Genomic DNA, 24,686 nt, shown 5'->3' with positions numbered 1-24,686 from the left:
TGGGCATATCCTATTGGGAGGAGGCCCCGGGGTAGACCCAGGATGCAGTGGAGAGATTATATCTCTCGGCTGACCTGGGAACACCTTGGGGTCCTCCTGGATGAGCTGGCTGGGGAGAGGGAGGTCTGGGTTTCTCTGCTTAGGCTGCTGTCCCCACGTCTTGACCCGTGATAAGTAGAAAATAGATGCATGGATGATAAAAGATAAGTTGTACATTTTGCAAATAAAATGATACATCCCCAAAATGTATCCATCAGTGTTTTTGTTATTTACCTAAATATCCCTACTTTCTTGGTTTCTGAAATATTCATGATGACCTAGTGCAGTTTCTATGGGTATATGGATCTTTGAACAGTTATGTTCATAATGTGGAGAGCAGCATTATGCACATTAAGTGCATTCTGTTAAACAGAATGTAAATATAAAAACTTAGTTTCCCCTTTAGTCAGACAAGAAAATTCACTCACCTCCTTGGATGAGGTGTTTAGTTACTGTGCAAGAAAAATTATCAGCCTCCACTGCCATTTAGATACATAAGAAAGGTCATGTATTGACATCATTTGCAATATAAATAATGTAAACTGAATCAAGAAATTTCTTTCAGATTCAATTAAAACATTTTTCTCTTGGTGTTTATTCCAAAATTCAACACTGGTCACAAGACGTGCTTTCCACAGTTAAAATTGTGAAAACAGAGGAAAGGGAGTCAAATACTTGTGTTTATTAACAATAGGCAGGTGCTTCTCAAACTGGAGTTATGATCTCACAGATCTTGTGACATCACCTGTTGACTCAAGCAGTATGACAAAAAGATACCCGCATATTCTTACAAACCAACTTCAGTTTAAGCAATTATTTTTCTCCTAAATCACCATCCATCTTTACACTATATTCTACTTTGCAAAGAGCACACACAGGTTATTGTAATCTTCACCGCATTATGAACACCAGTGTCTTTTCTCTCCATTATGCCATCACAAATGCACATTTAAACATTTAAAGCACTTTTCATCAGGAACACTCTTCCCACAGAATGTGCACGAGAAAGGCCGGTCTCCTGTATGAAGACTGACATGGCTCTCCAATGCAGCGCTGCTGCTCAGAATTCAACCACATTCCCCACACTGGTTCCATAGCAGAAACCTACCTATGACTGCCAAAGGCTGTAAAGGTGACACAATGGGTGATATAACAAATTTGGTTTGGGAAGATGACTTCTTTTCCCCTGCTGGGGGCATTTCACTTTCTGTCATTACAGGAGGTATCCACTCTTGAGCCTTACATTTTTTCACATCCTCACAGTTGGTCTGGTTCTTTGATAACCTACTTGTATGCAATTTAGACTGATTGTACCACATATTTTGTACACAACAAATGTTCTCTGCAAGTATAAGGGCAGACTGTGACTGCCCACAGACTGTCTACGCTACCCCGGCGCACTCATAAAACAAGGATGAGACAACTGGGTGGGCTAGATTTGAAGATGGCAGTCTAGAAACATTTCCCATCAACTCAGAAGGATTTTGAAAGGAGCTGCCAGGAAATATTTGTTGTAATTCAGATGGAAGACTTATTCTAGCTACTCCAATCTCCATTCTTTGAGTTCATTGTGCCTCTGCACTGAGCACACAGAGATGAATTTAGTAAACAGCCTTTTTCCATTTTAATTCACAGTAAGAAAAGGAAAATGGGCTTTTTTTGGCCACCTTGTGAAACTGCTGCCGTTTCCACTCCCTTTTCTGACTCATGTTGCTTAGAATATACAAATGATAAACTCTAGAGGGCCCTTTTACGTTTTACTTGTTTTGTTATGTTTTTGGCCTCTGTGGGTTCTCTTACTGGCTTAGAATAGGAGGATCAATTAAAAAGGATTTAATTGGATGCTATGTGCAACCCCACCTCTTGATTCCACTAACCCAATGCAATTTAAGTACCTTTTTTCTTTACAGAGAGCCAAATTGTAAGAAAAAACGTCTATGAGCAAGAATGTGGAAAAGGTGAAACAAAATGTTACTTCATTACACAAAATATTTTTCCATTCATTTTCTAACCCAGAGACCTCGGTCTCCCCGAACACTGCCTCTGGCTCTTCTTGGGAGAAATCAAGGCTTTCCCAAGTTACTCAGCATTATTCAAGCATTTGTGCAGCTCACAGATGTTTGAATAATACACTGCTATAATACATGACTCTAATAAGATGATAATACAAATATGTCAGTCAGTGAAGATCTAAACTCTCCTCCAGGAATTAAATTGAAAATAGATAAATGGTAGAAAAAATTTGCAGAAAATTGAAATAGAATAGAATAAATGCCTTTATTGTCATTATACAGGGTGTACAATGAGATTGGAGGGCCACTCCTGTTCAGTGCCAAAATCCAAACTCAGCTGTCATGTTGTATTTGTCCTGAAAATTTGCCTGCATGAAATAAATGAAAATTTTGATTTATTACAACATAATATCCACTGCACTCATGATGCTCCAGTCCTCAAAGATAGGCTAGGAGAATCAATCAAATCACATCCTAACTTGCCCAACCTTTATGTGAGATTCTGTAGGCAAACTTTATTACTCATAATGTCATTTGTTTTTAGTTAACCAATGAGTACTTTATAAGTTCAAGGTTCATATTTTATTTTAGTATGTGTCATTGCAAAGTACTGTGGTAAATAAGGTATTTCTCAATTTGATGTAATATGACGTGTTCCTTGTTAAAAGGGAATGCCTTTCAGTTAACATAGATTACAGCTGATAATGTCAGTCCCCTCCCACCATTAATTATAAACTTCTGTAGAGTTTCAGTGTGCCTGCACAGTTTGAGCTCACTTGAGACATCACAGCTAGGAAACATTAAGGTATGATTTTATTTTACAGTTTAAGTTTATTTATTTAAATGAAATCACTTTTTCCTCCTGCTATTGTGTGTAGCTTTTAAACTGTGTTCTCTTTAACCTAATTTTAAAGTGTTCATTATTTTTTACATTTATGAATCAGATGATTAAAACAACTTTTAGGTTAAAGTCTTTTGAGGGTATTTTTTTATTTATTTATTTATTTATTAGATATTTACTATTTACTTTACATGCTAAATAAGTATGTCTTACTCATTTATTAGATTTTTTTTTTTAATAGTTGACAAATAGCAACAATTTCTATTTCTATTTCGATTTCTTTATTTGTTTAAGAAGGACAACACATATTGACAAACATCTGTAACAATGTAAAATATGCCAGATTATAGCCTTAAGGCTAATTTCCATCTGTAGTCCTCCTAACAAAACTAATATCACCTCATTTAAAATGGCAATAAAAGATACAGGAGACTGCTGCATTCTTACACAACAGTAAAGAATGCAACAGCTTGTGGTTGTAATGTATTATTTTTGTCGAACATTCTCCATGATTATTTGTTAAACAAGACTTTGTGACACTGTTCTGAAAATTGTCACTATGTGATGTACACCAAAATACATTATAGTAGGTTAAAATGATTTGATTCTAACTGGCAACATAGGAATCATAATCAAAACTAACTGAAGCCACTAAATTAACAAATACATTTACTTTCTTTTTGCAGATTTGTCATGTATTCATTGCTGGTCATAGCTCTGCTGGCTTTGGCTCTGTCAGGGCCAGCCACGGCCTTTGTCTCCATTGGGGGTGGAGCGTCCACTCATGTCACCATTACAGGAACGGCTCTATTGCAGAAAGTGACAGAGACATGTCGGGCGGTGGCTGAGAAGAATGGTTATGAGTTCAACCCCACGGTAGGATGGAGATACAAAATGTACAAGACAGCACAGACGTAGTCACCTGCCACATTTAGAAACATTCACACTTAAACAAACACACACACTCATCTCCATTTTAATACGAATGATAAAAAGCAATAAAGATACTTTTTATTATTATATTAAAGTTAATAGCAGGGGATGAAGTAAACTGATAGGTTCCCCAGGTAGCTTTTTAACTATTTTAAGATACTCATTATGACAAATGTAGCTCCATTCATAAAGTAAAGCATATCTCCTACTCACCTGCTCATTTTAAACAGTTACTTCTTATAAGATATATTTTATTGAGCATTTTGCAAGATTTAACATTAATGTTATTAACAGTATCCAAATACTGTTAATAACGTTTCATATGTTACTAAGTCAAACACAATATATCAAACAACACATCATAACACAACAAAATACCCCTCCCACACACCCAGACCCAGCTACCAGCTATAATTCACCAAAATAAGAAGCCAGAGCTGTAACTCCCAGTTACAAGTGTAGAAATGTATAGAGAGGTGTCCAGACTTTACTGAAAAAGGAAAGCTCTTTGGAAAGAGTATATCGCATTCTTCTGAGATGTAATGTACTTACAAGGTCATTAAGCCAAAGTGTTATAGGAGGGGCTTCTGTCTTCTTCCAGTGATTTAGGAGAAGTTTCTTCGCGATAATAATGGAATAGGATACAAAATGTTTCTTTGCATTGTTTAATCCCACAATATCAACAAAAATGCCCAAAATAATTGCTAATGGGTCAGGTTTCAGCTGTATGTGGAGAATTTGAGATATTAGATCAAAGATGTCTGTCCAGTACCTTTGAACTCTAATGCAGGAAACAAAACTGTAGCTTAATGTATCTTCAGCTAGAGAACATTTCTCGCAGATGGGAGAGACCTCAGGGTAGATTCTATGTAACCGATCTCTACAGAAATGTAAAGGATGCAGAGAACAGTGTCTTGCATTTTAAGAACATTTATCAATATTCTTTAGGCTTTTTTCCCATTTAGCATCAGTTATTGTGATATCCAATTCCTTTTCCCATTTAGATTTAATAAAGGATGATTTTACAGGATTAATTGACATCAAACTCTCCTAAGTGCGAGAGATAAATTTCTCACTGTGAGGTGAAAATTCAAGACATTTATCAAGACTGGAACTGTTGATGGTTTCAAAGCCCTGTGTATGTCTTCTAACATAATCTCTTATGTGCAGGTATCTAAAAAAGTCTCTCCCTGGAAGCTTATACATCTCTTGTAACTGTTTGGAAGAAGCAAGAACACCCTCCTGGTATAAGTCACATATCTTAGAAAGTCCCATTTGTCTCCAACGTTTAAATGAATTATCCAGAATAGATGGTTTGAAGGATCGGTTGTCTGTTATGGGCATGACAGAGGCTAAAGGTTTCAAATTAAAATGGGATTTAATCAGCTTAAAAATACATACAGTGTTGTGAAACAACAAATTCAAATTATATATAGGTTTGTCAATGCTCAGGGAAGACAACAATATAGCTCCAAAGCAATCGGGCTGACATGCTTCTTGTTCCAATTGCAACCACGTAGGGGGTTTAGTAAAGTCAGTCAGCCAATTAGTCATGAACAGAAAAGTTAGGAAGTGCCTAGCAATCCTATGTGTCTTATTTCCACACATAAAAGGTAGGACAAATGAGTGTATTTAAAAAAAAATATGATTTAGGAATAAACACTGGGAGATTTTGAAATAAATATAAAACTTGGGCAGTATAATCCTTTTTATAGCATTAACTCTGCCAATGAGTGATATAGGGAGCATGTTCCAGAAACGTATACTAGACTGAAGCTCAGAGAGTAAAGGAGAAAAGTTGGACTCTAATAAGGGTGTAAAGAAATTTGTAACTTGAATTCCCAGGTACTTGAACATCTTCTGAGCTACATTAAATGGGAGGTTTTGTAGCCATGACAGATCATTCACCTGTATAGGCATTAATTAACTTTTATTCAAATTTATTCTATATTAATTTTTTTCTAATATGGCTGGAAGTGTTGTTTCTGGCTGGGTAATATACAACAAAACATCATCCGCATAAAGCAAAATCTTATTAGATGTTTCGTTCGTGCTAAAACCCGAAATGGTTGGATTTTTGTTTATACTTTCAGAAAGAGGCTCTATTGGTAAGGCAAATATCAAGGGAGAGAGGGGTCATCCCTGTTTTGTCCCTCTATGTAGCTGAAAACGTTACCGTTAGGCAATGTGGTTTAAGTGTCTTACCCAAGGACACAATGCAGTGCAGGGGCTCCAACCTGCAACCTTCCGGCTGCAAGGCAAGCGCCTACCCACTGCGCCACTTGCACTTTGACCATCAAGATAAAGTTTTCACCTAATTTTACCTTCAACAAAGGTACTAGATTTGTGTTTTCAAGCATTCATGAAAATCCTTCTCCCCAAGCAACATTTTGGCTGCGGTTTGATTGTATTTTGAATGCTTATAGTGTACAAGCCAGGGCCATGGTCTGAAATCAGAATCAGAATCAGAATCAGAATCAGAAGGTTTTTATTGCCATATGGGTGAACAGGTTCACAGCATTAGGAAATTGCTGCGGTACTTCGTGCTTACAGAAAAAAAAACAAATAAGTATAAAAACTATAAGACAATATACAAGTATACAAATTGCAAATATACAGAGATATTAGAGCTATAACTATAGCACAATATTACAAAATTACAAAATATACAGTGCAGAGACTAATTAAAAGATAAAAGAATGTAGACTATATTCCACTAATATGTACATCAGTGCAATCAGACAGGTGCATAGACATAGGGTCATCAGCGTTTGTGGAGGGTGGTGGTAACAGTCTTAGGGTAATTGTTCATGAGTCCAACAGCAGAGGGGAAGAAACTGTTCTTATGGCGGGAGGTTCTGGTCCGTATGGACCGTAGCCTCCTGCCTGAGGGGAGAGGGTCAAAAAGTCTGTGCCCAGGGTGAGAGTGGTCGGCTGTGATCCGACCTGCACGCCCCAGTGTCCTGGAGGTGTACAGGTCCTGGAGAGATGGGAGGTTACAGCCAATCACCTTCTCAGCAGAGTGCACAACGCGCTGTAGTCTCTGTTTGTCCCTAGTGGTGGCTCCAGCGTACCACACAGTGATGGAGGAGGTAAGGATGGACTCAATGATGGCAGTATAGAACTGCACCATGGTCCTTGCTGGCAAGTTGAATTTCTTCAACTGCCGCAGGAAGTACATCCTCTGCTGGGCCTTTTTGACAACAGAGGTGATGGTGGGCTCCCACTTGAGGTCCTGGGTGATGGTAGTTCCCAGGAAGCGAAAAGAGTCCACTGTGGTGATGGGGGTGTCAGTCAGGATGATGGAGGGTAGAGGGGCTGTGTGCTTCCTAAAGTCCACTATAATCTCCACTGTCTTCTGGGCGTTCAGTACCAGGTTATTGTGGCTGCACCAGGACGCCAGACGTTTGACCTCCATCCTGTAGGCCGACTCGTCCCCGTCTGAGATGAGTCCGATAAGCGTCATGTCGTCTGCAAACTTAATAAGCTTGACAGACTGGTGGTCAGAGGTGCAGCAGTTGGTATACAGGGAGAAGAGCAGAGGAGAGAGGACACAGCCCTGAGGAGTGCCAGTGCTGATGGTCCGGGAGTCCGAGACATTCTTCCCCAGCCTCACGTGCTGCTTCCTGTTCATCAGGAAGTCAATGATCCACCTGCAGATGGGATCTGGCACGTTCATCTGGGACAGCTTGTCTTGGAGGAGATCAGGGATGATGGTGTTGAAGGCAGAGCTGAAGTCCACAAACAGGATCCTGGCGTAGGTTCCCTGGGAGTCCAGATGCTGTAGGATGAAGTGCAGAGTCAGGTTGATGGCGTCGTCCACAGACCTGTTGGCTCTGTAGGCAAACTGCAGGGGGTCCAGAAGGGGGGCTGTGAGGGACTTGAGGTGGGACAGCACCAGACGCTCAAATGACTTCATGACCACAGAAGTCAGTGCCACAGGTCTGTAGTCATTAGTCCAGTGATCCTTGGCTTCTTGGGGACAGGAACAATGGTAGCGGTTTTAAAGCAGACAGCACGTGGCAAGCCTCCAGTGAGGAGTTGAAGATGTTCGTGAACAATGGGGGCAAGCTCGTTAGCACAGTGTCTCAGTGTGGCAGGTGAGACACCATCTGGACCTGGAGCTTTGCGAGCTTTGACACTCCTGAACTGCTTTAGCACCTGTTCCTCCTGAATACAAAAGACTGTGGGGGTGGGGAGGAGGGGACTCTGGGGTGGGAGTCCTGATGATGTGGGCTTCTCTGAGGTGTGGGGAGTGGGGGAGGTTGGGGGGTGAATAATGTGTGTTGGCTGTATTGTAGTTGGGACTGTGGAGGTGTGAAGGCTGCTGAACTGACCATCAAAACGACCATAGAACTCGTTCAGTCTATTTGCAGTTTGTAGGTCGTCTGTGGAGTGGGGGGTTTAGGCTTGTAGTTGGTAATCTGCCTAAAACCTTCCATACAGAGGCGCGTCGTTCTCTGAGATTGCTGCTGTATATTCTCAGAGTGATGTGATCTAGCAGTGGCCACTTCCTTGCTAAACCTGTACTTGGGCCTCTTTGTAGCAGTCTTTGTCCCCACTTTAAAAGCTCCCTCTTCTCTATCCACAGCTGCTTCAGTTTGGCAGTAAACCAGGGTTGTCACTGTTATAACTCACCCTGGTGCGTGATGGCACAATGCTGTCCGCGCAGAAGTGGATATACGAGGTTTACAGTGTCCGTGTAGTCATCCAGACTGTCACAGGCAGCCCTCATTGAGTCCCAGTCTGTAGTTTCGAAGCATGTGCGGAGCTCCTCACAGCCTAACGGGTTCCACTGCTTTTGTTGTCCTCAACACAGTTTTGAGAGCTTCAGCCTCTGTCTGTACGCGGGGATCAGGTGGATCATGTCGTGGTCAGAGAGGCCGAGTGCAACGCGGGGCACTGCGTGATAAGCCCCGCTTATCGTGCTGTAGCAGTGGTCTAATGTTTCTCCTCTCTGGTCGGACATGTGATATATTGTTTATATTTGGGAAGTTCCTGTCTCAGGCTGGCTATTAAAGTCCCCAAGTACGATGATAAGAGAGTCCGGGGTATGTCCGCTCCATGCACAGAATCTGCTCTGTGAGCGCGCACTGGGCCTCGTGCACGTCCGCGTCCGGCGGGATGTAAACAGCAGCCAGTATGAATGAAGCGAACTCCCGCGGAGAGTAGAACGGTTTACAGTGAATGAAAGAAATGACAATATTATGATATTTTGTGTGAGTAACATAGGGGATTCATTTGAATCTCGAAGGAAATAATCAATTTAGATAGATCAGACAGATTTGAATTATCAATAAAAATATTGAGAAAGACACTGGAATTGTTCCTAACCTGCTTAGCTGAAGAGATCTGTCAAGATACAAGTCCAGCACACAATTAAAATTCTCACCACTAATAAGATTTGTTTGGAACACATCTGGTATAAGTGGCATCACTTCTTAAAAAAAAAGATGGATAGAAAAAAATGAAATATCACCCTTTTTTGTCAGATGTTGTGCTTTTATGTACAAATGGAGTCCCCTTCTTTATCATAATAGCTGTACCTCTTGTTTTACCCAGAAAGCATGAATGGTAGACATCCTGAATCCACCTACATTTTAATTGTACATAATATTTATCTTTCAAGTGAGTCTCCTGCAAAAATATGATATCAGGTGTTAATGTTTTAAGATGATATTTAAGATGTTTTAAGATGATATTCTGGATGAGCATATATAGAGAAAAGTAAAAGTGTTATCCGAGAGGATAATTCAGCCATTTGATTCAGGTGTGTTGATCAGAGACACATCTAAACCTGCAGGACACCGGACCTCGCGGCCTGGATTTGAGGATCCCTGATCTATGTAATAGATTTATAGAATAGACCAAAGAGCAGAGATTGGAGTCTTGCTAAGGGAATGGTCGGTGGTCAATTCTGATTGGCTTTTACCTATTTGACATTGTCAGGTCATCATGCACAAGTCCAAACACATAATAAATTAAATAAATTTGTTTCTTAGAGTCTCACTAGTTGTTAAAAAGGTTTATTTAAAATCTACACGTTTATTATTAGCAAGATACTTGCATATTTCTCAAGCAAACAAACTCCTACAGTTTCTTTTTCTTTTTTTTGTTGGTGTAGACATGAACACTGCTACCTGCAGTGACTGTGCCAGTGGAACTTGCTCTAATCAGCTGCTCCCCAACATCCTAAAAGAGAAGAAACTCACATCTGGCTATATGGGAATCTACTCTTCTTTTAAGCCTAAAGGTATCACACACATATCCATAAATTACATTCATATACACCTTAAATAATTAAGGTGTCATTTAAATATGCTTGACAAGGCTGCCATAATAATAAATAAAATAACACAGTAAGATTTCACTTACTGTAGTTTAAATCAGGTTATGCTGATATGATTTATTTTTGGTTTCATCTGTGGTTTAATAAAGTTTAACCTCTCCCACCTGTCCTCTGTAAGGCAAATGCAGCCATGGTGGTGCAGCTGATCTCACTAGCACAGAATCTCCTCGAGAGGCATCAGCAAAGATGAGCGTCGCCAAGACAACTTGGCTTTACACAATGCTGCTGTGATGCAGCCACAGCCGCCACCTCCAGCTGTTGGAGGACGTCCGTTTAGCTGTAGGGGACGATGACTTCCTGAGGGTACTGTAGTGAGATGTGAACAATATCCTGAGTTTGAAAGAACAGAAAATATTTCAAAAGTTTTACTCCAGGATTAAAATGAAAAGTGTATTTTCCTTTCTCACAGAATGATGGGGATTGCTCGCTCATCTGTTCTGTGCTTTGTAATTGACACCACCGGCAGTATGTCAGATGACATTGAAGAAGCAAGATCAATTATTATGAAATCACTGACAGTTACAAAGGAACTCAAGATTGAGCCCTCAGAGTACATCCTGGTGCCTTCAATGACCCTGGTATGAAGACCTCTACTTTATTTATAATTTTTTTTTATTTCGACAATCAAAATTAAAAACAAAGAAAAATAAACGTATAGGAAAATAAAACATACAATATCTATATATGCATATGTACATATATTTACATATATAGCAGATGCAAATCAAACACAATAAATAAAATGACCAGCAATGTATTTTATAACAATCTCAAGGTGTTATAATTTTTAGGAACCCAGTAGTGATATTAGCACTGTGTGGTATTTAAACTACCAACAACAGTTATATTTATTTTCTGTATTATCAAATGTAAAGTCCATTTGTGGTGCCTACTGTAAATATGCATGTAGTCACAGTGTGTCTGTAGGACGCTGCTTATATTTGGTCCAAAATACTTTTAACCACAGGTTTGATGCTTAGAGCCTTATTTGTTCTTTTATGTAGACTTTGGCCCCATAATCAGAACAACAGATGCTAATAAGATAAAAGAAGAAATCTCTAAGCTCAATGCAGATGGTGGAGGTGATACTCCTGAGATGTGCCTGTCAGGACTTCAGGTACTACCATCAGCTGTAACATCTTCACTTGTAACTGGGATTATGATTGGATAGGATGGGAATTTTTTCAGAAATATAAAGTTATTTTATTTCTCCAGCTGGCTCTGACTGGCGCCCCTTCCTCATCCTACATCTATGTATTCACTGATGCTACAGCAAAAGACATTGAGCTCAAAGACTCTATTATGGCTCTCATTAGGAGCACCCAGTCAAAGGTAAATACAGAATGGCACTTAAATATGACCAGTGTTCACTCGGGCTACTTCGGCATGGAGGCTGTGGGTATAATCTTGACATTAATTGATCTCCACAGGTGTCATTCTTCATGACTGAAATATTTGGCAGGCGCCGTCGTTCTCTCAGAGCTGCTTCCTTTGGTGACTACAGGGAGATAGCTCTGGTCTCTGGAGGCCAGGCCATCCAGGTCTCAAAATCAGAGCTTCCTCAAGCCACAGACATTATCCTTGACACCTCGACTTCAGCTCTGGTATGATTCTGCAGTTCAATAAGTTTAACTTATGTGAGCTTGTAAAAAGCCTTAAATGACTGGACTAATGTGAAGATTTGAGATAACTGAGTAAGTCAACCTTTCCTTGCTTTTGTTCAGGTGACAGTTCTTCAGCGAGCAAGAAACCCTGGAAAGCAAGAGACATTCTCCTTTGTTTTGGATGAATCACTGAAAAATATCACTATCTACATCACGGGAACAGCCATTACTTTCATGCTGACGGACCCTGCTGGTACCTTTTCCACTGGAAATGATTTATTTGTAGTAGTATATTTCATAGATATTAGTCCAAAGTGCTTTACAGCCCAAACAATTAAATTAACAAGTATTTATCCTGATTGAAAGGAAACACAAACAAGGGTCTGTCATCATTGGTGCAAATAGAATTGTGATTTATCATAGAAAGAATAGAATAAGTAGAATAGAATAGAATAACCCTTTATTGTCATTGTACATGTACAATGAAATTGTGCATGCTCCTCTCCAGACAAGTCTAGTTCTCAGCACTAATTATATAGGAAAATTAAAATAAATGAGTATAGTGGAAAATATATTTAAATACTCAAACTGTACATTATTACACATACCTGTAAAAACTGTGAAACAGATGGTATTTTTCTTTACAGGTCCATATGGCCCAGGGGGAGGAAAACTGTTGGTGAGTCTGGTGGTGTGTGATTTAATTGACCTGAACGCTGTCCAGAGGGTAGCAGGTCAAACAAGTTATGCGCAGGATGTGAGGGGTCTCCTGTGATTGCAGTGATTCTCCTAAGGCAGCAGGTTTTGGATATGTCCTCCAGGGAGGGCAGAGGGCAGTCGATGTCTTTCAGGCGGTGCTTGTGATAACCTTCTGCACTGCTTTCCTGTTTTCAGCTGTGGAACTTAGGTACCAGATGCCCAGTCAGTCCACTTTCCACAGAGGAGTGATAGAAGGCCAGCAACAGCTTCCTGTCCAGATGGTTTTTTTCTAAGGACATGGAGGAAGTGAAGCTGCTGCTGAGCCTTCTCAACTAAGGCCTTGGTGTTTGAGTCCAGGAGGGTCAGCTGAGATGTGGGTGCAAAGGAACCTGAAGGTGGTGACAATTTCCACATGTTCACCATTATTTCAAGGGGGTGTGATCTTGTTGGTGCTTCCTGAAGTCCATAATAAGTTCTTTGTTTTTTAAAACATTCAGTGTTAGACTGTTCGCTGAGCACCAATGTTTTGCTGCCTCAGCCCTACATGCTGGCTCATCCCCATCTGAGATGAGTCCAACCACGGTGGCGTCATCCACATATTTTACGATGATGTTGGTAGGGTGAGTTGGAGTGCAGTCATATGTGTAGAGGGTGTACAGTAGAGTACTGAGCACGCAGCCTTGAGGGGAACCAGTGTTGTGTGTGAGTGTGGAGGAGAGATGGGGGCCACATCTGACAGATGTGGGTGGTGAGTGAGGAAGTGATGTATCCATAACTGATAATGGTGTGTTCTTGTAATATTCATAGTATATGCCACATACATTTACTTACGTACGTTTACTTCCCTGAGAAATTTGTCTGGAAAATAACACAACAATTAAAAATACAGAAGCTTATAATGTTCTGTGTCATCATGAACTTTGTATTCTGACTGTACAATGAGCCACACTGATGAAGACTACACAATAATAGAAATGGAGACTTCGAGGTCACCCTGTTGTGAATTTCTCTGTTTTCCACATTCTGTTTTGTAAATGATGTAATCAAGACTGATATGCTCTGACTATATGAAACTATAAGTTGAATTAGAATGTGCCAGTACTTGATACCATCTCACATGGCATGGCATGCAGTCCTGACCGAGCTTAATCTGTTAACCATTTGAAATGGTTTATTAAATTTAATAATTGGACTCCTTATTCTGTTGTTTTGTGTCATTCCTGTTCGATAAAACGAACACGCAGAAGAAACCTAAAGGCATAAGCAGCAACACGCACACTTATTATATAAATTCCTTCAATTGGTGATGCCCGACCTGATCGAACAGGAATATTTTTGATTTTCAGATGTTTTTATTTGTGTTTTTTGAGTTTCTTGGGAATAAGGAGTGAATTTGGCCACAGATAATCGCCACTTCGAGGTTCCGCGTGACAGTACTGACTTCCAGACTCTATCAGTGACCAGGAGATCTCCACCTAAAGGTTGGCAGAGACTTTTTCTAAATATCTGCATATTGAATTGTATCAAATTATAATGGTCACTGGTGGTAAGACGGGAGGAAGGTGTAATTCGAGCCATTTCACACAGGTGTAAGAGTTTAAGAGAACAAAAAAAGAGTTTAAAGAGTTAAGAAAAAGAGTTGAAAGAATAAAAGAGTTTAAAGAGTAAAGAAAAATAGGCAAAACAAATAGCAGGTGATGAGTCCGGGTGGGACACTGGCCAACCCACTGAAATCTATTCTGAAATCTAAAGCAGAACATTTGTCTTTACTTATATCCTTTGGGAAGTTGAGCGGCGTAAACAGTGACGCGTCTGTCTACGGCTCCCGGTAGAAAAGTTGACAGAGTAAACACTTTTCACGAACCTTGATCTCAGAAATCCATAAAAGCAACTAAAACCCTTTAAAAGCCTCAAACGATAAAAGATAGAGATAAAGAATAAAGAGAATAAAGAAAAAGTAAAAGAATACAGAGAAATGGAAAAAATATAATGGTACCTTGCTAACATTGTTTTTGTTGTTGCAGTTTGGACTGACTGACTGACTGACAAAATGATTGATGGGTGTAGAAAAGGGGCTCCGATTAAAAAGAGGGTGAAACTTCAAATAACTGGTGTAAAATTATTTTTGTGTAAACTTCCAACCACAGATATTAAGCTGAAAGCTAAGTTAAAGGAGAAAATTTCTCCATCTTAATCAGGTAAAAGTTGATCTTTGGGTCAGAAACTTTGATTCACCCACCTGACAACAGAAGGTCAGCAAATTCCACTAAGCAATCCCACACACACGAGGAGGCCTCCACGTGTGTGTGTGTGTGTGTGTGACTCTGAGTACTGCTGTGTATTTTTATTGCCATGGTGTTTCAGAGAGAGAGAAAAGAAAAATGGGTGCTTCGTTTAGTATGTGTGTGCAACGGTCTGTGTATCTGTGTGTGTAAGTGTAACAGCAGGACAGAGAGGAAGAGAGAAATAGGAAATAAGGACTAAATATTTGAGGTGAATTTCTTTGCAAAGTATGGTGTCATTTGTTGTTTAAAAAAGGAATAGATTTTAGAGGAATAGGAAAATTTCCACTGGTCAATCTTAGCTGTTTTGTAATGTCATAGTGTGTGTGTGTGTGTGTGTGTGTATGTGTAGGAAAGAAAAAGTAAAAAAGTAAAAGAGAATGGTGCCAAGGTTTTAGCATTGCTGTGTGTGTGTGTGTGCATTTCTATCTCAAGGATTTGTGTGCCTGTGAATCTAAGTGAGAGTCAGATAGACAGAAGTTATGCGTGTGGATGAGAGTTATAGCCCTAAGATTTCTCTTCTTTTTTCTTTTCTTTAATTTGGATAGAGATGGTTTTTTGATAAGGGTATGCTGGTCAAAAATTCTCGGAAGGAGGTTTCGCTTCTGATACATATGAGAGATAGTGTTGTAGTACTCGAGATCGGTCTTGGTCTCGAGACCCGCTTTTGATGGTCTCGTCTTGTCATGGACTCGACCGCATTGGTCTCGGTCTTGTCACGGACTCGGACCTTGCGGACTCGGGATTTTATTTCAAGACCAGTCAAGACCACAGCTGTGGAAATATCACTAATTGCCAGAATACTGTCCAATTTATTTGTATTTGCTTTTACTGGATGCAAAACGTACTGATTCAAATCCCACAAAGATTGCGCTCCTCTGCCTCTCAAAGGAGCGCACCTCGCAGACTCCGCCCCGGCTAGGTCGCTGCTATTATCGCTGCTTACGCCTGTATCATTTCACCGCAGTTTGCAATCTACCACAGAGCACGGACAGTTTCATTCACAGTGTGTACGTTTGATCTCACTATGGTCATGCGTGTGCTGCATAAATCGAAATAACCGCATGAACACGAAGAGAAGTAAGAGGGAAATGAAGATCAAAGGAAAATTTCAGGCTTCCGATTCAACAAAAAATCCCAGCATGAAAGGTAAATATCAACCCTCATGTATTTTGATACACAAACTAAAAATTTAATGCAAGTTTTAGGGCTGCAACGATTCTTGAGTAACGCAATTCGATTATTAAAAATCCTCGACACAAATTTGTTGCTTTGATGTTTGGTTTCAGCTCTGCAGCTCAGGTGTCTCCGTGTAAGCGGAGCATTTCCAAAAAACAAAAACGACCCTTAACACGAGTGGATCGCTGAGATGTTTTTTCACGCCCCCACTTCTCTGTGCTGTGAGTGCGCATGTTTGAATGTGCGCGCGTGTTGTGCAGAGGATGTCAGCTGTTATTTTTTTCTTTACGTCAGCTGTAGCCACCAGAACAGACCTATAACCACAGTGTACTGGGGAAAGGGGGGCTGCCATTAGCACTAGCAATCGTTCGGTGCCCCCTCCACCACCATCAGTACAGAGGGGCTCCTTCAAAATGTTTTTATCAACCACCTGATCAGCAACATGAAGAACAGAGAACTTTGTAGCTGCTCCATCCACCCTGTTTGTTCACACAGAGAAACATCTGCAGTACGGAAGTTAAAATATGCTGATGAATTGTTAAAATGAAAAATTATTTCTTATCCAATTACTTGATTAATTGACAGAGTAATCAATTAATACTTGATTACTAAAATAATTGATAGTTGCAGCCCTACTTGTATTCAGAAAGCCATAGTCAAACATTAGTTTTCAGCACCAGTAGAGCTATGAGAGGCCTTCAAGAATAAAATACTACAGTTCCCAGCAAGATGATGTCACTTCCTATTGTTGCATTAAAAACGTGATAGTTTATGCTCACAACATGGTGGCTGATATTCAAATGTAGGAAATGCTATTAGCAGCTGAGGAATCTGGATTATGTTTTTGTTGTGTATTTTTTTATGTGATTTCTGCAAACACAGTGGAAGGAACGGCACTCTGGGACACATTAAATGCTTGATATATAAATGTAACTTTTCTGGATTATATGCAAAAATGATCATTCTATCAATCTAATAAGGCCTGATTTAGAGTTCTGCATTGATCCTTTATGCATAACTGAAAATCCTCTCTGAAGCAAACTTGACATGCACCTCGAAAATGTAACTACACGTCCAAAAACTGATTACTGCTTTCTGGTTAGTCTTAGGCCCCATCACTCAATTAACAAGTGGGAGCGGCATTTAGTGGTTAGCATTAGCTTACTAATTAGCATTAGCGTTAGCGCTGGGGTGAGAAATATTTCTTGCTAGAACCCGGAAGTTACCATGGCCACCACCACTGGTAACAGCAGAGAAGTAAGTAAGTTGTTTCTCCGCCATTAGTACATTGAGCTAGTGGTGGGCAGATTGATCCTAATATCGATAATATGGATGCCAACGTTGTATTGGTATTGATCAATATCAGTGTAATGAGATCGATACTTTGGCTTCAGTTTCTCTCCTGTATGCAGTGCTGCGGTTTCATTAATGATGCGAGCTGACTGTCTAAGTGTCGCTCCTGTCACAGCACAGAGCACTTTGCTCCTCCCCTCCCCACAGTGTTTTGTTATACTGTCATGTGATGCATAACATATTTTATTTGGGAAAAAAAAAAGATTTTGCTATGAAACATTTAAATCAAATTTAAATTTAAATTTGTAGAAAATTAGTGAATGAAGGAACATTTTTTATTAAATATTTTTATTATACTTTCTGAAAATCTACCTGGAAAAAAGTTTGCATTTGTTCTTGAGTGATTTTGTACACTTAATTTATGAAAAAAAATCCAGACATCAATGTATGGGGAAAATTGTTTTGTTCTATTGTTTCAGAACAATAACTTTTATTTTGATAAAGTATTTTCTACTTACATATAAACTTTGCCCAATTCTATCCTGGGTTTTAACTAATTAATGATCCAAAGGAAAAAAAATCTCAAACCAGTTAAACTTCATGGAAATTCTTCATAATTATTAAAAAGTATTGGTATCAGTATCGGTGATAATGGCCCTGTGTTTACTTTACATAGGATCGATACCAAATCTTGAAGTGTCGCACACAACTACACTGAGCTGCATACACCAGGAGTGATTGACAGTGCTAAGACCCTCCTCCTGCCTCTGACTGGTTGTTTTTGACTGGGAGCGGTTCAGGGAGGAGGTGGAGGAGCTCCATTTTTTTCGCAGATTATCGGTCTCATACTGTCTGACATGGTGACAGTTTTAACAAATATGTAAAAACCAGATTTTTTATAAAACTTACATCCTGCAGCTTTAATCTGTATAAGATTAAAGGCTTTAGTTCTTACTGTTGATGAGTGTTTGCCATTTTTTCAGTTTTACACATTTAGCTATGTGGTTTTGAAAAAGCACCCATTTTTACAAAGATTGTTGGTTTAAAATCAACAAAACTTTATGCATAGTTTATGAAAGGCAGAGAAAAGTTAAGACTATTGTGATGAACTATGAATAATTGTTTTACATTCTGTGATAAATGATGGAAGTCACCCAGGAGTATTAAATAAAGATGGTTATATTTATTTGAGCTGTGAGTGTTTAATATCAGGATGATTTTATGGGAATGTGGATCTTTCAGATCAATTTGAGAAGTGATTTTGATCATGTTTCACATTTTATTGTGTCATGTAGTGTCAGGCACTGGTCTTGGTCTTGTCTCGGTCTCGCCCCCCCTCGGTCTTGGTCTCGACTGGTCTCGGACCCTAAAAGTCTTGGTCTTGTCTTGGTCTCGATACCCTCTGGTCTTGGTCTTGTCTTGGTCTCGGGTTAGGTGGTCTTGACTACAACACTAATGAGAGATAAGCCAACCACAGATGGATAAAAAGACAAAAAAAAAACCCTGAGAAATCACAAAAAGGAGTTTATTGCTTTAAAAATAATAAATAAATAAACAAAGCCAGTAAAATAGATGCCTTGAAAATCTCAGGTTGAAGTATTTTTTGTAAATTATTAGAGGTCATTTTTTTTTCCAGAAGATTGTTGAATGAATGAATGAATGAATGAAGTTTTATTGCCATGTGGGTGAACAAGTTCACACATTGGAAATTGCAGTTACAGAACACCATCCAAATACACAAACACAACACACATAGGGGGATATGTGTCCTTGGGTCATGCAGCCGTTTCTTACGGCGCTACCTTTGGCAGGAGGAGAAAACAACACATCATGGGGAAGTTAGGTTAAAAAAAAAGTCATCTGGTACAGAGCTCAAAAAGAGCACTATACCAGGGTCCAAAAAAACCACCTTAGCAAAGCATTTGCACATGTAAAGCAAGGACAGCAGCGGTAGGTGAGGTCAGGGCGGGAGGGGATGCAGAAGGAGACGAGAGGTCGGGGCATTGTGGAGCCAGATGCCAGGTTCCAGCCAAAACAGTTTGCTGATAGTGGTGGAATTTCATCAGCGGCCGTGATACACCAGACCCAGCTTCACAAATCACAACGCGGAGTGGGGGGGAGAGCAGCCTCACACAGTGCCCTGGAGAGAGATATGGTTGCCAACCCAAGGCCGGCAGGGGAGCCGAATTCCTGATAACAGAAGTTGTTTTGGAACAGGCTGCTTGTTTTTCCAACAGCCTTCAGTCTTACTGGGAAACCATTCAAAAATCCAATATTCCAAATTAGTTGATTGCCGTCCTCACCGTGCAGAACCGAACCACATCTCCCGATCTAACCCCTCTCGCCTGCGAGCTCGCTAATCTTGCGGCTCAGGTCCACCAGGCTTTGAGTCTGAGTTTGTACGGCTCTGCTCAGCCCCTCCACCTGGATCGGCAGCCTCTGCAGATGTCGAACCGCCGTCCAGATTTTCTTAATTTGCCAGTAAAGCAGGTATCCACCGAGCCCAAACAGAGAAGATACTGCTACCAAAAAGCCGAATATGTAGGCGTCTTCCACGTCTTCCACTCCAAGGGCCGAGAAGCACACAGGTCTCCACGAGCTCCAAGAGTCGATGACGTATCCAACCGGGTCTGTTCCACTGGGACACCCAGGCTCCCCTGTCCCGGATCTCATAGTGGAAAAAATTCGATCAATGATGGAGAATGCCCAGTTTGCCAGATCCATGTTTCAATCTTGTTCTTATTCGGACAGTGTGTAAAAGACGCTCTCACAGCAAGCAGCAAGCGGAGAGATGGGGAGGGCAGGGAGAGAGAGATAGTGCGACCGTCTCCGACAAGAGCAGGAAGAGAAATTGTTGTTAAACTTTAAGAAAAGTCTACGTGAGAAGCTCAGTTTTAGTGAAACCTCAAAAGAAGAAAAAAAAAAACCAGTGCATGTAAATACTTTGTGAAACAGCCAAATCTGAGACCCAAAACAAAGTGCCAAACTTTGAGCTGCTGCTCTGCTACAAAAATCCCAGAAGCTAATAATATAAACATCAGTATGCCCTTTAGATTAATAAGCTAAACAGAGTTAAGTCTCAAAGGAGGGAGACAGACCAGCAGAAAGTTCAAGATTTAACTAATGAAAATCTCTCAGTTTTATTCTAACAGGAAGCCTGAACATCACCAGGACTGCAGGAGACTGATCAGCTACCAATAAAGAAACTCTGGTGCAGATCGAGGTGTTCAAGATCATACCAAGCTCTGATGAACAGACTGACAGCTCCATAAACTCATATAAAAAAGGCTCCTGGTGCTCAAGAAGGAGGAGGAGGCCAACCATCTCACAGACAGGTGACCTGAGAGTTCTTGACCAAAGATCTTTGTGCACAAGTCTGAGCCCAGAAAGAGGGTCATCCATAGGAGGCCTCTTTGACGTGGGGGTTGATAACAACAGGTGCAACCAGTCACAGGGTCAGTGAAGAACCAGAGCATCTTAGAGGGTCAAAGGTCAAAGAACTCCCAGGCAGAAAGCAATTGATTTCAATGTTTTAATTACAGTTATGCTATATTCAGTAGTATGACTCAAGTACTATTGTAAGGCCACCCCTACAGGGGCCACAATTTTGTGGTTTCAAGAATATAATTTGTTTAATGTTTCCTCCAACAATAACTATTGTTCTCTTATAAATTCCTCAGGGGGACACGCCCTGATCTCAGTTTAGACAACCAAAGATGACAAACCTGCAGTGAGCTGCATGTAAGATCAACAAGCAATGGTGTTGTGAGTATGACCTCTGACCCTAAAAGTATCTACATTTTGACTAAAGACTTTGTCCATGACATTTTTATTTTTATTCTTGTTTGTTTTGTGGTGAAAATCCCACTGCAGGGGTTTTAGATTTAAAACCATAGAATTATATAAAATCAAAAAAAAAAATAGTTAAAGCCTTTATTTCACTGCTGAACTAGTAACAACTGCTGATGTTTTTTTAGGTCAAAGTTATGCATTTTTCCCCTTCACAATTTAGTAACTTGAGGTTTATGAAGCCATATTTTGTCTGCCATAATTATGCTTTTTTGGGGGGGGGTTACAAACCCTTACTATTACTATTAGTTTTCACAAGAATCCTCTTCTGGCTCTTAACATCAATACAGTCCTGGCTGATCACCCCAGGTCAGGCTGGTGTAAATTTAATAATTGGACTCCTTATTCTGTTTATTTTGTGTAATTCCTGTTCAATAGAACGAACATGCAGAAACCTAAAGGCATAAGCAGCAGACTTATATAAATTCCTTCAGTGTTAAACATTTCCAGGTGTAACATATATAAATGAGGCCAGTGGTAAACTGGGGACCATAAAGGCTGTGGGCAACTTGTGGAGAATTCGTTTATACTCTGACAAGCAGACGGGACCCTGGCAGATCAACATCAACTCCAACCAACCATACACACTTCAAATCACAGGTAAAATAGGGTACATATTTATTAAAAATGTCCTTTATATAAAAGTATCAGAAGTACATCCGGTTCAAGGAGTTCTTGCTGTATATGTACATTTACTGTAAGTCTGTATTTACAGTAAGTCTGCTTGTGTTTCCAGGTCAGAGTACAATTACCTTTATCTATAACTTTGTGGAAAGCTTTGCTGGACCTCACCCAGGTTATGCAGTGCTCACTGGGCTTCTGCAAGCAGGTACAACATCTTCAATAAAACCTGTATATTGTTTTATAACTGAAGGTAGTTTGGTCATCACAACCTTATTTGCCTGTAGAAATTTTTTTATTTTTCAGAGACTTTTATTTTTTATTCTGCCCCTTCTCTCTTTTTTTTTATTGCCAATCATAGAGTAGGCTTTTAAAATTTTAACAATATTTCACACCAAGTATGCAAATTACAATCCAAGTAAAAAGTGTAGTTAATTGATTTGCATGTTATCAGCCATGTGCCTGCATATGTGCAGATTCTGTGAAAGGAACTGACAAAGTGTCAAACAGTGTATTTCAGAGGCAGTCGACCACTCAAGTGTCTGTCTCCAAAGTGAAGATCCAGGTTTGTCATTTTAATTTCCGTTTTACTGTTACACAGCTTTTCTGTAACAATAATAACAGGTAGAATGGGGATAATTCAAATCCAGTTCATTGCAGAAATAGATAGAAAATATTTAAGAATGATGTCAGGCCTTTTTATCTGTTTCTTCTCCGTGTTCCCTGTAGGCTGTGGTGGGCAGCAGTGTGGAGCCAGGAGAGGACTTTAAGCTTCCTTTCAGTGTGATGACTCAGGGCTCTGGTGGGACGTACTCCATCGGTGTGAGAAATGACAGAAACTTCCCCATGTCCTTCCCAAATGAGTAAGAGGAAACTGCTAAAATAATATCTTAGTGAAATTTTATCAACACCGACAGTCTGATAATAAAAACTTACACACACACACACACACACACATATATATATATATATATATATATGTGTGTATATATATATATATATATATATATATATATATATACAGATGTACATTTTGTGTGACACTATTTATCAAAATTTTTCTCTATATTTTCTCTGCGAGCCAAAATGCAGCGAAATTTCGTTCTACGAATACTTGTGTATAATGAATGACAATAAAGGTTGTCTACATCTACATCTTTGGTGGGTTTTTTCAACTTTTTCACGAGTGATGGGAGAAGGGAGTAGGAGATTGGGAGAAGGATGGCCGCCTCTTTTTTAGAGATAAGGTGAGGAGTGCGGCCATTTGGGAGGGGCTCCTAGGTGCTTTTTGGGTGAGGTGTTCCGGGCATATCCTACTTGGGGGAGGACCCGGGGCAGATCCAGGACATGCTGGAGAGATTATCTCTCTTGGCTGGCTCGGGATCACCACAGGGTGCCCCTGGACGAGCTGGCTGGGGAGAGGGAGGTCTGGGTTTCTCTGCTCAGGCTGCTGCCCCCACGTCTTGACCTGTGATAAGCAGAAGAAAATAGAATGATAGAATGGATGATAGAAGATATGTTGTACATGTTGCAAATAAAATGATGCATCCCCAAAATGTATCCATCAGTGTTTTTGTTATTTACCTAAATAAGATAAGATAAGATAAGATAAAACTTTAATGATCCCACGACGGGGAAATTTGCGCATTACAGCAGCTCAGTACAGAAAACTAAAAATAGAATAGAATAAAATAGAAAAACACTATACACTATACACAAATATCCCTACTTTCTTGGTTTCTGAAATATTCATGATGACCTAGTGCAAGAAAAATTATCAGCCTCCACTGCCATTTAGATACATAAGAAAGGTCATGTATTGACATCATTTGCAATATAAATAATGTAAACTGAATCAAGAAATTTCTCATACTTTCCGATTCAATTAAAACATTTTTCTCTTGGTGCTTATTCCAAAATTCAACACTGGTCACAAGACGTGCTTTCCACAGTTAAAATTGTGAAAACAGAGGAAAGGGAGTCAAATACTTGTGTTTATTAACAATAGGCAGGTGCTTCTCAAACTGGAGTTATGATCTCACAGATCTTGTGACATTACCTGTTGAATCAAGCAGTATGACAAAAAGATACCCGCATATATCCTCATTTCTGTCTGTCCCCAAATTTTATTTGCATTTTAGACATGGAGGGTTTTTGGGGGGGCAGTGTGGGCGAGCACTGACGTCCAGCAGTTGGTGCTTGTGGCACAACTGCCCCCTCAATTTTAACTGCACCCTATACACCTCATTCATTCACAACATAAACACATACACTTATAAGTTGGGCGGGGGGAGGGAGGGTGGGCCATCTCACACCCCGATTTCTTATGCCTCGCCCGGGGTCGGGGTCGGGTGGTTCCTTGGGGACCGGGCTGGCGGCATCTTGGGGTCACTGTTGGCCCTGGGGTGGTTTTCGCTCCCATCTTCAGAGAGTGGGTAGCTATGGATGAATGTGTGTCTTTGTATTTGTCACAGTCTTCGTGAGTATGGGTGGGCGAGTGAATATGGCGTATCTATGTTTATATGTGTGTGGGAGAGTGTGTTTGTGCATAAATGTGTACATGGGTGTGCTTGCCGGTGTGCGTGTGGTTGTATGTTTGGCTGGACCTGGGTCTGGGCCGGTGGCTTGCCTCCTGACCGCTCCTTGCTGGTTGCCTCTCCCCCCCTGCCCCCGTGGGGTGTGGGTACCTCCTGGTTCCTGGGTGGGGCCGGATGTTCAGATGTGGGTGGTGACCTGCTCCCCTGGGGGCTGCGGCGCGGGGCTGCATTGGCTTCTTCGGCGTGGGGGGGGGCCCTGTGGGGGCTCGGGCGGCCCTCGGGTGCCGGGGGCCCTGGGGCCCTGCTGCCGGCCGTGCGGGGGGCTGGCCGCTGGGGGGGGGCTGGCTTCTCGTTGCCTCGAATGCTCTGGTGCCCTTGCTCCTTGGCTGCTGGGACTCCATCTGAGACCTCCGTCCTCCGTCTGCTGGGAGGGGTGTACGGTTGTCCT

The 24,686-nt window shown here is 40.6% G+C and overlaps 1 protein-coding gene and 1 pseudogene across 1 annotated transcript in view; both read left to right on the top strand.

Annotated features, from left to right (window-relative positions):
• Positions 1-2,822: 2,822 nt before the first annotated feature.
• LOC115781556 (von Willebrand factor A domain-containing protein 7-like) overlaps positions 2,823-24,686 on the top strand; it is a 63,621-nt gene continuing 41,757 nt past the window's right edge. The window contains exon 1 of the mRNA XM_030731289.1: positions 2,823-2,856. The gene's annotated coding sequence lies outside the window, so the exon portion shown is untranslated. The remainder of the gene's footprint in view (positions 2,857-24,686) is intronic.
• LOC115778388 (von Willebrand factor A domain-containing protein 7-like) lies at positions 9,952-22,568 on the top strand (annotated as a pseudogene).

Source organism: Archocentrus centrarchus, chromosome 1 (assembly GCF_007364275.1).
Source record: "Archocentrus centrarchus isolate MPI-CPG fArcCen1 chromosome 1, fArcCen1, whole genome shotgun sequence".
Taxonomy (NCBI): Eukaryota; Metazoa; Chordata; class Actinopteri; order Cichliformes; family Cichlidae; genus Archocentrus; species Archocentrus centrarchus.
Note: the sequence above shows the minus strand (reverse complement) of the source record. Positions and strands in the feature narration are given on the sequence as shown.